Source organism: Sorex fumeus, unplaced genomic scaffold (assembly GCF_029834395.1).
Source record: "Sorex fumeus unplaced genomic scaffold, SorFum_2.1 ptg000067l, whole genome shotgun sequence".
Classification (NCBI taxonomy): Eukaryota; Metazoa; Chordata; class Mammalia; order Eulipotyphla; family Soricidae; genus Sorex; species Sorex fumeus.
Window position 1 is genome coordinate 4,883,963 of NW_026606124.1, and position 14,741 is coordinate 4,898,703.

At 41.2% G+C, this 14,741-nt stretch overlaps 1 protein-coding gene across 5 annotated transcripts in view; it reads left to right on the forward strand.

Annotated features, from left to right (window-relative positions):
- Positions 1–197: 197 nt before the first annotated feature.
- MYO9A (myosin IXA) overlaps positions 198–14,741 on the forward strand; it is a 224,388-nt gene continuing 209,844 nt past the window's right edge. For all 5 annotated transcript variants that reach the window (XM_056128796.1, XM_056128797.1, XM_056128798.1 and 2 more), the window contains exon 1: positions 198–483. The gene's annotated coding sequence lies outside the window, so the exon portion shown is untranslated. The remainder of the gene's footprint in view (positions 484–14,741) is intronic.

A 14,741-nucleotide genomic window follows, 5' to 3' on the forward strand; every position in this document is an offset into this window, starting at 1 on the left:
GGCGGGCCCGGCGGGGCGGGCGCTCGGGGGTGTGGGAGGTAAGTGCGCGCGCGCCGGCTCTTCTGCAGCCCGAGGAGTCGCGCGGGGCGGGGCCGCGTGCGCGGGGTCGGGTGCGCGCGGGCCCGGGCGGGCGAGGGACGCGGCGGCGGTTGGCGGTGGCCGCGCGGTGCTGCCGGGCGCAGGGAGAGTCCCCAGAGGAGGCGGCGACAGCGGCGGAGGCGGCGGTCGGACGCGTGCTCCCTGGCGGGGTGCGGCCGGGGATGTGCCTGCCCAGGCCGGGCGGAGTCTCGCTGACAGGGCGGGGGATGCGCGGCGGCCGCTCGCCGGGACCCTGAGGCCGCCGGGCCCACCCGCTCGACGCCGTCCGGCCCCCCGCGGCCCCGGCCTCGGCTGCCTTCTCGGGCCAGACCCTGGAGCTGAGGGTGGGAGGCGGCGCCCGCCCCGGAGGAGGGGGCCGTGGGGGCCGCCGCGGCGGAGCCCGAGGTAAGACCCGCCCCGGCCGCCCGGCGGCCTGCCCGCCCGGCCCGGCCCACGTCTCGCTCTCGCTCTCCGGCTCCTGCGGGGCCGCCCCGCCCCGCCCCGCCCCGGCGGAGACGCCCGGGAGCCTCCCGACACGCGATCGCGGGCCCGCCGGCCCCCGCCGACCCCACCCCTCGGTCTGTCCTTGGCCAGACGCCTTTCCGGCCCGCCTGGCAGTGTTCAGGATTTAATCCGGCGATCCTGTCAGGGGCCCCGGACCCTCGGCCGGCGCCCCCGCCCGCGCGCCCCCGGACGCCCGGAGGACTCTGACTGGAGCCGCCCGGCCGCGTCGCCTCCTCCCCGCCAGCCGGCGGGACCCCAGACCCCCGAGATCCGCGGCCCGCCACGGCCGCCCCCTCCCGCGGTGATGCCCAGCCCCGACGCCGCCGGCCACCCCTCCCTCCCCCCCACGTTCCCATCGCACCCCCGCACCCTGCTGGCCGCTGGGCCTTTCTCCTGCCCTGACGGCCGTCCAGCCCCACGTTCTCTGGCCTCGGGAGATGCGGCGAGATGCGGCGCTCCTGGTAGCGGCCTCGCCCCCTCCCCCCCACCACACCTGTCGCCTCTCTGGCGCGCTTGCCTGGCTCGAGACCCAGTTCCCGCCGCGCCTCCTCCCGCTCTGGTCCTGGATGGAGACCTCTTGGCCATGGTCTGGGGGCGGGGGGTTTGCTTACCGAGTCCCCCATTTTTGGAGAATTTGGGCCAGGAGAGAGAGAGAGAGAGAGAGAGAGAGAGAGAGAGAGAGAGAGAGAGAGAGAGAGAGAGAGAGAATGTATGTGTAGACACCTGTGAGGTAGTGCAGACCTATGGAGTTTGTACGTGAAAATACAATCTATAAGAGGGTGTATGTGTATACATGTGAGGTTGTGCAGATCTATGCTGTGTATAGTATGTGTGTGTACGCCCAGTGAGGTAGCATATATTTGTGGAGTGTGTGTATTTGTGTGCACCTTTGGAGAGGGAGGGTGTGTCTCCGTGTTGGTGTGAAGTACAGATCTATGGAGAATGTGTGTGTTTGTGTATACACGTATACCTGTGAGGTAGTACAGATCTATGGAGTGTTTGTATGTATGAGATATGGATCTGTGGAGAAGGGAGGTGTGTATGTCAGTGAGGTAGTGCAGATCCATGGTGTATCCCACATATGTGTACAGATCTGTGAAGACAGGATTTGTATGTGGGTGTATATATCTATACTACTGTAAGGTAGCATAAGTATACAATGTGTGTGTGTGTGTGTGTGTGTGTGTGTGGCGCTTGCACGTGTGTATATCTGTGGTGTGGGGGAATGAATCTATATGTGTGTGTGAGGTATGACTCTGTGGAGGGTGTGTATGTGTATACCTGTGAGGTAATACAGACCTATAGAGTGTGTATATGTATGTGTGTGTGTATGTGTGTACGTATGAGGTATGGATCTATGGAGAGGGAGAGTTTGTGTGTAAACATGTGGGGTGTACATATGTAAGGTGATACTCCTCTATGGAAAGGGGAGTGTGTGTCTGTATTTGTGAGGTGCAGATCTGTGGAGAGCTGGGGCTATGTGTGTACATTTGTGGAGATGGAGGGTGTACAAATTGTTAACTGTCTCTGGTATCATTTTTGCTTTATCGGCTTGTATATTTTCACATCTATTTTGTACTGTGTTTGAAGGAGCTCAAGGTACTTTTTTAAAATAATTGAGGTAACGTTGATTTATAACGTTGGTATTAGGTGTACATGATTTGACAATTGTGTACATAGCAGTCTCATATAAAAGTTCTAGTACTTTGGGAACTGGAGCGACAGTACAGCTGGCAGGGTGCTTGCCTTGCATTTGACCAACCCAGGTTTGATCTCTGGTATCCGATATGATCCCCTAAGATGTACCAGCAGTAAACCCTAAATCACAAAAAACAAAACAAAACAAAAAAAAGTCCTTGTTTTTGCTTTGTTGCTTTTGAGTTTCCTGGAAAAGTAATATAGCTTTCCTTAATCCCCAAAGATTTTACTGTTGATTTAATAATAAATTTCTGCTACTTGATGTTATTGTTTTGCTTTTCAGGGAGAAAGTACAGTAATCTTTTACTGTTCACTTGTGACATTTTCTTTTTCTGTTTTCGGTTTTGGTGCCCAGTATAGATTCTAGACTCTGTGAAGGCATAGTCTGTACCCCTAAATACATCTCCAATGCTGTGATTATTAATAGTCTTCTGGATAATAGTAACTAATATTGAATAAAATACTGAAGTTGAACTCTTTATCTGTCAAGAAAAAACAGTCAAGAGTTGGTTTATTCTGGGCTGGAGTGATAGTACAGAAGGTAAGGCACTTGCCTTACATGCTGTGGACATGGGTTTGATCCCTGACACTGCGTATGGTCTATCAAACAATGCTAGGAATGACCCCTAAGCAAAGAACCAGGAATAATCCCTGAGCATAGTTGGGTTGGGTGTGTGTGGCCCCAAAGCAAAAAGAACAAAGTTATTCTAATTGAATGTGCACAATTTTAATGTTGGTGTGGGATGACACATTTAAACTTAATTTTGTATGAAACTTAGGAAGGGAAAAATTTCACTTAAATTCTAGGTAATGATTACACCAACCCCCATTCCCAAATTATAGATAATAATTAGTGTAAAAGTCAAAGAAGTTCAGAGGTTCAAAAGAGTCGCAGTTAAAAAAAAAAAGAGTTGCAGTAAAAAGTTTATTTTCTACCTTTTCTCTAAACACCTGTTTTCTGTTTACACCTGTTTACTATTTTCATCCAACTTTTGTTGTTCTTGTTTTATTTTATTATCTATTATTATAATATATATTATGTTACCCAATTTATGTTCTATCAAAACACTTCATGGACATGCTTGCATTCTGTATATAGTTTCTCTCTGCACTTAATAATAATGTTTAGAGATTATTCAACAATTAGTTCATACTAGTTGGGTGGTATTACATCTTGCTGGTCAGAAGGTTATTTTCATTGTTAGATTTTACAGACAATGCTGCATGGTATTTTAAATGTATCAGCTATTATATTTAAGTAATTTTTAGGATTTGAAAGCATTTTCTAATGATTCTGATAATTTCTTTATTTCTTTTCTTTTTTTTCTCTTTTGCTTTTTGATCACACCTGGTGATGCGCAGGGGTTACTCCTGGCTCATACACTCAGGAATTACTCCTGGTGGTGCTCAGGGGACCATATAGGATTCTGGGAATTGAACCCGGGTTGGCCGCATGCAAGGCAAACCCCCTACCTGCTGTGCTATTGCTCCAGACCCAGATTCTGATGATTTTTGATGATTTGAACTTTTAAAAAAAGGATGTTACTAGAGTAATTTCTTACTGAACCTCTAAGGCATGGCTCTTTGATAGCGCTGTGTATATGTGTGTGTGTGTGTGTGTGTGTGTGTGTGTGTGTGTGTATAGTCTGGCTAACACCTGGCAGTGTTCAGGATTTAATCCTAATGATACACTCAGGGGTCACTAACAGTGCCTAGGAGACCGTGTGCAATGGTGGATATCAAACTGTGGTTGGGTGGGTGCAAGGCATGCATGAACTATCTCTCTGGCCCATGGTAATTTATTAAGTAAATTAGCTATAAAATTTTAAGTGAGATACTGAAATAATCAGATTTTCAAAACCTCATTCTGTTGTGTGAGGAGGATAGATGAAGGTGTGGACTAAAATTTAGAGCGGAGATTATCAGTAGGGTAATCCCAGCAATATGCTGATGGTAGGTATTGGAAATACATCTGTCACTGTCACTGTCACTGTCCTCTCGTTCATCGATTTGCTTGAGCAGGCCCAGTATCGTCTCCATTGGAGACTTTGTTGTTACTGTGTTTGGCATATCGAATACATCATGGGTAGCTTGCCAGGCTCTGCCATGCGGGCGAGATACTCTCAGTCGCTTGCCGGGCTCTCCGAGAGGGGCAGAGGAATCGAACTTGGATCGGCCATGTTGGCTGCGTGCAAGGCAAACACCCTACCATTGTGCTATCGCTCTAGCCCGGAAATACATCTAATCTGATAATTTCATTAGGTTTGGGACTAGGGAGGGAATACTAGAGGGTAAGATAAAGGTTTTTAGTTTGTTTCTTTCATTGAGTTGGGAATCTGCATGAGGGTGGAATGGGATTTAAAAACTTTGTGAAGAATGAGAAATAAAAGGGCTTAATTTATTGTCTTATGTTAAGTTTGGATGAATGTGGTTCTTTTAGATGTAGCCGTCTAGTAATTAGCTGGATTTATGACTTCAGTTCATGAGCGTTTTTGAGGATGGTTCTAACAGATTTGGGAGGCAAAGGGTATCTAGATCACAAAAGATGTAGGAAGAACCCATCTTTTACAGTAACAATATCTCAGTTAATAAGTTAGTAAGTTCTTTAAATAGTTTTAAAATTAAAAACTAATTTTCGATAACTTAGAATCAGTGAAAGGTTAAAGGGGGTGTGTGTGTGTGTGTTTCTTTATAGTTAAAGTTAGTAGTATGTAGTTCGTGAATGAAATAGAAAAAATTTAGATTTTTTTTTTAAAAAAGTAAAACCTCATGGGGCTTGAGCAGTAGTAGAGCAGGTAGGGTGCTTACCTTTCATGCCACTGACACATGTACAATCCCTGGCATCTCATGTGGTTTCCTAAGCCCACCAGGAGTGACTCTTGAAAGCAGATCCAGGAGTAAGCCCTGAACGTTGCCAGGTGTGGCTCAAAAATCAAAACCAAAACTAAAGAAAGTAAAACCTCAGTTCAAATTATAAGTATAGGTGCTGGAGAGATAATACAGTGGGCAAGGTGCTTGCTTTGCTGACTGGATTCGATTCCCAGCACTACAAAGGGTCCCTTGAGCACCACTGGGTGTGGCTCCCTCCCCACAAAATATATGCCTTATCCTTCCTAATCAGTTTAGATGGTTTTATGTAGAAGTTTATTTAATCTTAAATGATGGTAGAGAAATGCAGGATGTTTAAAAATATAGTTTGTTAAGAATGTAAAACTTCAGTTTGTGTGTTTTAGTTCTATTTACATATTTTAGAATAATATTATTCTAAAAGGAAATTTTGATATTTTTCAAAGACATAAAATTGGCTATTTATAATCTTGAATTGCTGTATAGAGCGCTCTTGTCTCATCTACACTCCTTTAAATAGCTTTTAATGGACTTCACTTGGATTCACGTTTAGTAAACACTTCAGGTATCTATAAAATATCTTCTTTCCCTCCCAAAAGTAGAGGGAGACAAAACTTCAACATTTCTTTTAACCAGTGGCACCACTACTTTCTCCACGAAGCTTTCAGCTACTTGGGAGTCACTATGACTATACCTTATTAGTAAGACTTATCGCTGAGTCCTATACATTCTCCCTCATGGTATTTCAGGTCATATTTCATTGCAGTTTATGTTGTCTGTCCTTAATTTTAATGCAATATGTCTGCTGTGCTTCTGTAATGCTTTGTGAATGTTTTTATTTTAGGGAGGGAAGAGGGTGTTGGGCCACACATGTTGCTGCTCAGGGCTTACTCTGGGCTATGTGCTCAGGAATTACTACTGGCTCAGTGCCCAGAAGACCTTATGTGGTGCTAGGGAATAAATGGGGGTCTGCTGCATGTAAAGTGGCAAGTGCCTAACCATCCCCAGCCCCTGAACCCTCCAGCCGGCCCCCGAACATCATCTTGTCTTTTCCTGTCTGTCTCCTGTTTTATCATATTCTCCAGTTTATTCTTTTGTTCGCTGCCAGAATAAGAGTTCTAAAGTGCTCTTTTTATCCTTTAGACTTTTTTAATTGCAAGGAAGAGACTCAAGTAACTTTAAGTAATGGAGTGCTATTGAAAGGAAACATACACAAGGGAACCAAACAAAATTTAAATAACTTGGCCTCAAGATTAGGACAAGATATTTCACTCTGATGCTGTATAGTTAATTTGTATTAGCTTCTATTTCAATTTCTTTTTGTCTTATGTGCTCTCACTACACCATTTCTGTCCTCCACCCTCATCTCAGAGTTTCCATTTATTCCTAATCTGCCTCTGGTGTCACTCCCAATTCCAGCATTTTGCCTCTGGCAGCTCTTTTTTCATTTGAGATCTTTTTGCTGACTTCCTTCATGGGATTTTCTGATTTGGATTCCCAAGAAACAATCTCTTTGGCACAGCTCTTTTTCTCGTGGGCTGTTAGCAAGCCTGTGTACTTGGGTCATGTGGTCACACTTGGCCATTTAATGTTGACTGTATTTTTTATGTATGTGGGTGTAGGGCAGGATCATAATGGTGAAAAGCATGGGTCAGTGTACATACCAGTTTCTCACAAGATGGGTTGCAAGCATTGTGGTGATCATCATTGATGTCTAAAATACAAATATAATTAATGCCTCTGTTAAAAAGATCTTCAACCCTTATTGCTTTTAAGTAGAAAGCTTAACGTATAATATGGTTTGAATATAACATACTTCACGATTTGACAGTTCCTTTTCTAGGCTTTTTTGCTTACTTCTTTTTCTTAAATTCTTTGAGTCCATTCTTACTAGTCTTCCCTTTTTGTTGAACTAATTTCTAATTCACCATCAGGACTTAATTCCACTGTATTTTCAGATTTTCCCTTACTTTTTCCAGTTAGGTGGCATTCCCTCTGTACTGCTCTCTAATGAAATTGTCTACTTCTTTGTTTTCTTCATTGAACTTTTTGGTATCAGTGCATTTGCTATAAGATGGACTTTAGGTTGAAGATTTTTTAAAAAGTATATAGGGCTGAAGGGATTGTTCAAAGGGCTGAGTTACGTACTTTGCATGTAGGAGGTCTGGATCTAATCTTAACCTTGCACTCCATGGTTCTCTAATTTTTCTTTTTTGTCTTTAAACTTTTTTTTTTTTTTTGCTTTTTTGGGTCACACCCGGTGATACTCAGAAATTACTCCTGGCGGTGCTTGGGGGACCATATAGGATGCTGGGAATCGAACCTAGGTCGGCCACGTGCAAGGCAAACGCCCTACCCGCTGTGCTATTGCTCCAACCCCTGTCTTTAAACTTTTTAAGTTTATTCAACAAAGTTGAAGAGGTGCCGACAAGAGAAACATTAAAGATTTAGCTGGGATGGGGGTACAGACAATATAGGAGAGAGGTCTAAGATAGGAGTCATGTGGTATGTTACGGACATGGGGAGCCACATGGAAGGATAGCTGTGTCACTGAGACGGGACATGTGGAAGGACATTGGTCACTGAGATGGGGCGTCATGTGGAAGGACACTGGTCACTGAGACGGGGTCATTGGAAGGACAGTGGTCATTGAGGTGGTTGTCACTGGAAGGACAGTGGTCACTGCCCTGTTACACTACTGAAAGTGACCCAGACATAGAGCCAAGAGTATCCTCTGAGCTCTGTTGGGTGTAGCCCCAAAGAAACAAACAAACATACAAACAAAAAACCAGATTACTGGTGTACAGATTGGAGAATTTTCACCAAGTAAACACACCAATTTTTTTTTTATATGTAGGAGTACTGCTATTTATTCAGCCACTGATTAGCTGATTGAATTGGGCATGAACTCCACCTTACTTTTTTTAAAAATTTTTTTATAATTTTATTTATTGAACCACCGTGAGAGCAGTTACAAAGCTTCGGGTTTAAGTCTTGGTCATACAGTGAAACATCCATACCTTTACCAGTGCCCATTCTCCACCCCCCAAAACCCAGGTGTACCCCTATCACACACCTTCCCCCTACCTGTGGGGCAGATGATTTCCACATTACTCTCTCTCTACTTTGATCACATTCAATATTTTGACACCAGACCCACCATTATACTTGGGATTTTACCCCAACACTCAGATCTGCCAAAAAAGGCAACAGTAGACAATTTGTTTTCTATTGCTGGTCATGAATAGCATATGATGTTGTGTGGCTGCAATAGTGGCTGCGCAATTTTGAAATTCCAAAATTTTAACAATTAAATCTGGAGGGATTTCTGCCAAAACCTGCTGGGTTCCGAGATTTGTTCCTGAGTCTCTTGGATCATGGTTGTTAAGCAGCTTGATCAGGAGCCAGAAAGGCCATTCATGGGTGGCAACTCGGGGTCTCCTTGGGATGGGGAGGAAAGGGCTGGCTCCCCCCCCATTCCTGTGAGTCCCCGCGTAAACACACCAACTTAACTGACATCCACATCAGATATGGAATATTAATACCATTTCAGAATGTATCTTCTGCCCTCCTCTAGTCATACCAGTTCAAAGAGGACTTCATTTTAAGTGGGAAAACTCTACCACAGATTTCTCCAAGTATATTGTGTGTATCTTTAGATATACAAGAAAACAGATACTGGAATTTTGATTCTATAGAAAGGACATATAACATTTATATTATGCTGTATTAAGATGATTTTAGTATACTTTTATGCAAATTAATAATCACTTGAAATTTTTGCTTCTGCTTTTTTATAAGTTTAATATTTTATGGTAGAAAAATGAGAGATCAAAGTATATTTGCTGGAAATAATTTTGTTTGGTGAACATGGTTGATGACAGATACAGTAAACATCTAAAGCACTTTCCAAATGGTATTTGGCTTCTGGGTTTTAATGTGAATTATGTTTCTAGCATTTTTGACCTTGGGGTCAAACAACGGGCAACTGAAGTGTAATTTTACATATATAGTGAGGAAGCGACTAGCTGTCCTATGGCTTAGACAGCTGACTTGCTAAAAATTGTTCTTTGTTTTACAATTAGCAGTATTTTTTTTTTTTGTTTTAGTTATTTTTCTTGTTTGGAGGTTCTAGTTATTTTTCTTAAAACTTAAGATTATGTGGTTCTTTTAATATGACGGTACTCTTTTAAGCAGGCTATTTTGTTTTATTATTTTAGATAGACCTCTGATTATAAGCAATAAATCCATTAAGGGCAGTTAAAGGCAATGAATATGCACTTCTAAGCTTCATATGTCCAACAGATCTAATTTTAATTTCCAGCTTCATCAGTATTGGGTTTTCATTTATGGGTAAATCACTTTTCTAAGCTTTAAGACAGCTCTCAAATGGGAGTACTTCCCTCGATTATTATAAGAGTTAAACACAATGTAAAGCACCTAGCTGATAATAAGTCGTCCCCCCCCCCCCCGGGTTTATATCTACTTCCTGCTATTTTTAAGCATCAGATCAATAATTTAAAGAATTTTATTGTGTGGTATTTAAAGTGTGTAGACAAGTTTGTTGCTAATAGAAGTAAATCTTGGACAGTCTTCTAGTTGTCTTTTATATATGGTCAGATTTTTGAATTAAAACAATTCAATCTCAAAGAAAAGTTTTTCTCAGTGGCTGATTGTAGGTTAGAATGTATTTTGATTATTTGAGGTATCATAAGAGTATTCTGTTTGCCAGTGACAAACATTCCTTAAATCATTGACAGATTGTAGTACTATTGCTATTTGTAGTGTGTTAAGTATTTGTTTGAAATCCATTTACTTATATTGATTAGATGATAGCGAGCTGGGTAATCAGTTATTTTGTTGTATTTTAACTATTAGAGAAGGTTCTTCAGGTGATTGTTTGCATATGAGTGGTTTTTAGATTGTTTTTTCTTTTGCAACCCTGTTTTTTAGTTCTCTTCTTGTCTTCCACGATTTTTAACAATTAAAAATGTAGAGAATATTGAAAAGTTGAAAGAACAAGAACAGAATGCAGTATCTATGTCATGTAGATTAAAAAATCAACAAAATGCCATTCACACTTACTTTATTCTGTATATATACTGAACCATTTGAAAGTTGCAAATGTCATGTTGATTTCAAAATGCTTCATCTTATATCTCTTTTTTTGGATGGGTGGCACAGCTAATGGTGCATAGGGTTTGCTTCTGGCTTTGCTTTCAGGGATTACTCCTGGTGCGACTGGTGGGGGACCATATGTGGTGCTGGTAATTGAACCCTGGTCAGCCACATGCAAGGCAAGAAAGCCTTACCAGCTCCAGCATTTTCTATATCAAAATTTATATACTTAGATAATGACACCAGGGTGCATTGTCAGTACAGAAAAAGATAGCAATGGTTTTCTGTAATCTTTATTGTTGAGGCTATATTTAAAACTTTCCAATTTTTGTGATATTTTTCTAGCTAGAATTAAGTCAAGATTTTGCATTGCATTTATTTTTTAAAAATCTAGAACAATTCCTCCACTTTATATTGTAATTTTTTTAACAAGACCAAATCTTCCTCTGTGAAAGTGACTTGTTTTGCAGTTACCATATTTCTTTGTACTGTTGTTTAACTTGTATCCTGTAAACACAAAGTTATATATTAAAAACTGTGATTAGGGGCTGGGTGATAGTACAAGTAGAGCACATGTATAGCATATGCAAGGACCCGAGTTCCATGTCTGATGTCATTTGCCAATGAGCTTGGAACTGCCCCAGTGGGCCTGAGTATCAAACTGTTAGGCCTGCACTAGTGTCTGAGCATTGTCAGGAGTGGTCCTGGCCTCATAAACATTGCTGGGAGTTACCCATTTGACTAGATGCATATTTAAAAGTTTTGACAATAATATCTGTGAAGTTATAAACAAGCTGTTGGAGGTATATACTGTTAGCAGCTGTAAGTTTAATGAGGTTTCAGGTGGAATTTTTTTTTTTCTTTTTGGGTAACACCCGGTGATGCACAGGGGTTACTCCTGGCTCTGCACCTCAAGAATTACTCCTGGTGGTGCTCGAGGGACCATATGTGATGCTGGGACTCGAACCTGGGTCGACTTCATGCAAGGAAAATGCCCTACCTGCTGTGCTAGCGCTTCAGCCCTTCAGGTGTTTTTAATGTGTAACTATTCAATGTAAAAGTCTTTTAGTTTATGTTTGCTTTTTATTTTTTGGAGCTCAGTTCTGCTGTTCTCATGGTTTACTCCTGGCTCTGTACTCAGGAATCACTCTTGATGGGCTCGGAGGGACTGTATGGGGTGCCTGTCCATCGATCCTGGGTCAGTTGTGTGCTAGGCAAGTACCTTACCTGCTGTACAATCTCACCATTCTTTGGTAAAAATCCATTTTTTCCCCTATGATTAACAAGTATAATAATCTGTGGAGTTGATACTTTCTACCTATAAATAGTTTACTCTTAATATTAACATTCTTATTTTAGCTTTGAGCAAATTAGTTAAAGTTATAAAATGGTTATTCTAATTCTGTAATTATTTAAAAAAATTTATTAGCCATCACAAGAATTTTATTATCTTCAACACCTGGGAATGAAGTATTAAAATCTAAAAGGGCAGAGTAGAGATTTAATTCTTTCCATCTGTTGGTGGGTTGATAATTCTCCTTCATACTAAAAATTGCAGTTTCGTGTGTATGTGTGTGTGCATGTGTGTGTGTGGGGGGGGGGGCGAGGATTAGATCCATATATGGCAAGTGTTCTACTGCTGAGCCATATCCCTAGGTTCCATTCTTTTTTTAAAAAAAATATACTTTTAATCTCATTTACATTGACATTCTTATTATTTTACCTAAAATAGATTAAAAAATTAACTTCAAAAACTCTTTGAAGTTAAAATTTCTTTGCTTGTGATTTTGTCCTGGGCATGTTATTCCACTGAGGATATACTTATTACTCTCATCAGTCATTATTTGAACCCATTGTTTTCTCAGTATAATAGTTACTAATTTGATGTGTTGGGTTCATTTATTTTTTATATTAGGTTTTTTCCCCCTCTTTTAAAAAAATTGGTGCTGGAGATAAAACCCAGGCCTCAATTTAAAGCACATGACCTACCACCGCTTTTTTTTTTTTCAAGTTAAGTTGAATTAGAAGAAACAAGTGAGAAGAGATATGTAGAAATTTTGTTTCATGTTCATTCCTTTTTTTTTCACTGCTGCTTCCTTGTTCCTCTGTAAGAGCACATTGCTAATTGTTTCAGCATTTTTTTCTTTGAAAAATATGGTGCATCTTTGTATATTTTTGCATATACAATTACATGCTGTGTACATTGTTCTGTACATTTTCCTTTCCATATAGTATATTCTAGAGTGCATATTATGTTGAGCTGTATATTTTCTATTTTTTTAAATGTTTTTTGTTTTTGGGTTACATCTCGTGTTCCTCCCGGCTCGAGGGAATATATGCAATACTGAGGATTGATCTATGGTCAATCATGCAACTATGGTGAACTATGGTAAAGCATACAAATAAAGTTCCTTACGTACTCTGTCATCTCCCAGACCCTTTTTCCTACTTTTTAAAATAGTGTCATAATATTCTACCATATAGATAGAGCATAATTAAAATTATTTAAAAATAATATAATTACAAAATTTTACAAAATTACAAAATTTTAATTATGATTAGATATATTTGTCATTGTATGGATATTTGTATTTAATATTTTGAACTAAGTATTGTCTATTGAATAAATTAAAAATGTTTCTTCCTCAAGTAATTGAGGAGTTGTTTCAGGCAGCCTTATAGTCAGAGAGAACTTTGTCGTGCTTTGTTCTTGTTAAGAGGATTTCAGAAGTAAATAACTTTTGGGACTTTCTTGTTCCGAAATATTAGCTGATTGATATCAGTACATATTTATCTGCTTTAATTGTTTTATGGTACTTGAGTCAGAAGGGATAATAAATGATTTACCTGCTTTATCTCCCTATGTTTCCTGTCTCCTGGAAGCATTGAAACTAAAAATCTGATGCCTTGCCTGTTTTCACATAAAGTGTAAGCTCTGTTCTCACTGTTTTCCCCCCAACTTCTCCTTAACTTTCTTCTTACTCTTTCTGCCTTAAATCACTCAAATTACAGGATTCCAAGCATTCATTGGCCATTTACTTACCACCTAGTAAGTCAGATAAGATGTATACATAAGGTTAAAGAGTAAGAGATCAGTAATACTGAAAGCAGAGGAAAAATCAGTTTTGGGATACAAAGCATCTAAGCTTTAGGGCTTGTGAAACAGATTTGGAAGTTAGGGAACTTAATCACTGAGATCTAAATTGTCTTTTACTCCAGTGATTGGAAGGCATTTATTTCATTTAACATTTTTTTTTAAATTTGTGGGCTGGGAATGGAACTTAGGGTGTCTTATAATCAGAGAATACACTCTTCCATGGAACTAAATACCTGGCCTTAAAAAAGTATTTGAGCATCAATTCCGTGGAACTAAATACCTGGCCTTAAAAAAAAAAATTTGAGCATCAATTCTGAACAACTTGCTTTAGTGTGCACTTTGGAGGATAAAAAAATTATGTATTGTTTAGTAACTCTTTATGTTTTGTGTGTATCTGTGAAGGGGAGGGAATTTGTGTGTGTGTGGGGGGAGCGGAATCCCAGGCTGTGCTCAGGGGCCAGGGGTCCCACTGTCATTTCTCTGCCAACCAGGATATCAGGTCAATAAAAATATCCCAAAATGCCTTGTTGCTTGGGCCCTGCAGTGGATGCCCTACCATCCGTATGGTGCTGGGAGCCTTCAGGGCTGCATCCATCCATGCTCAAGGGAGCCAGCCCTCTGGAGTACCATCATCTGGTACAAAGAATTAAGGACAGACTAGGCATGGGTGCACCCTAACTGCTGTACTGTCTCCTGTCTCTTTCCTCTTTTTTATTTTAAACACATACTAGATATATCTGTATTATATATCTATAATATACCTATATATTATAGTTTGCTTTGTTGTATAAAATAATCTTATAAATAATAGGAAGTTGTTAATTTTTCTTTTTATATATATATAAAAGTAGGGCTGGAGCAACAGCACAGCAGGTAGGGCGTTTGCCTTGCACGCGGCCTACCCGGGTTCGATTCCTCTGTCCCTCTAGGAGAGCCTGACAAGCTACGGAGAGTATCCAGCCTGCACAGCAAAGCCTGGCAGGCTACCTGTGACATATCTGATATGCCAAAAACAGTAACAACAAGTCTCCCAGTGGAGACGTTGCTGGTGCCCGCTCGAGCAAATCAGTGAACAATGGGAGGACAGTGCTATACAGAAAAGCAAACATGTAGTTTAAAGAAAGTTTTGAGTGCTGGGAGATAGCTCAAAGAGCTGGAGACCTGGGTTCAATCCATGCTGGAGGCCTAGTTCAATTCCCAGCCCTGTATGGTCCCCTGAGAGGAAAGACCCAAACACACCTAGTTTGGTATAGCTCTTAAGTAACAGTAGGTCGGTCTGACCTCCCTTCCACCCCAATACCCTCCAAACAAAAAAAAAAAAAGAAGGAAAATTATGAGGAGAATATGGGCGTTCGCCTTACAAGCGGCCAACATGGCCGACCCGAGTTCGATTCCTCCG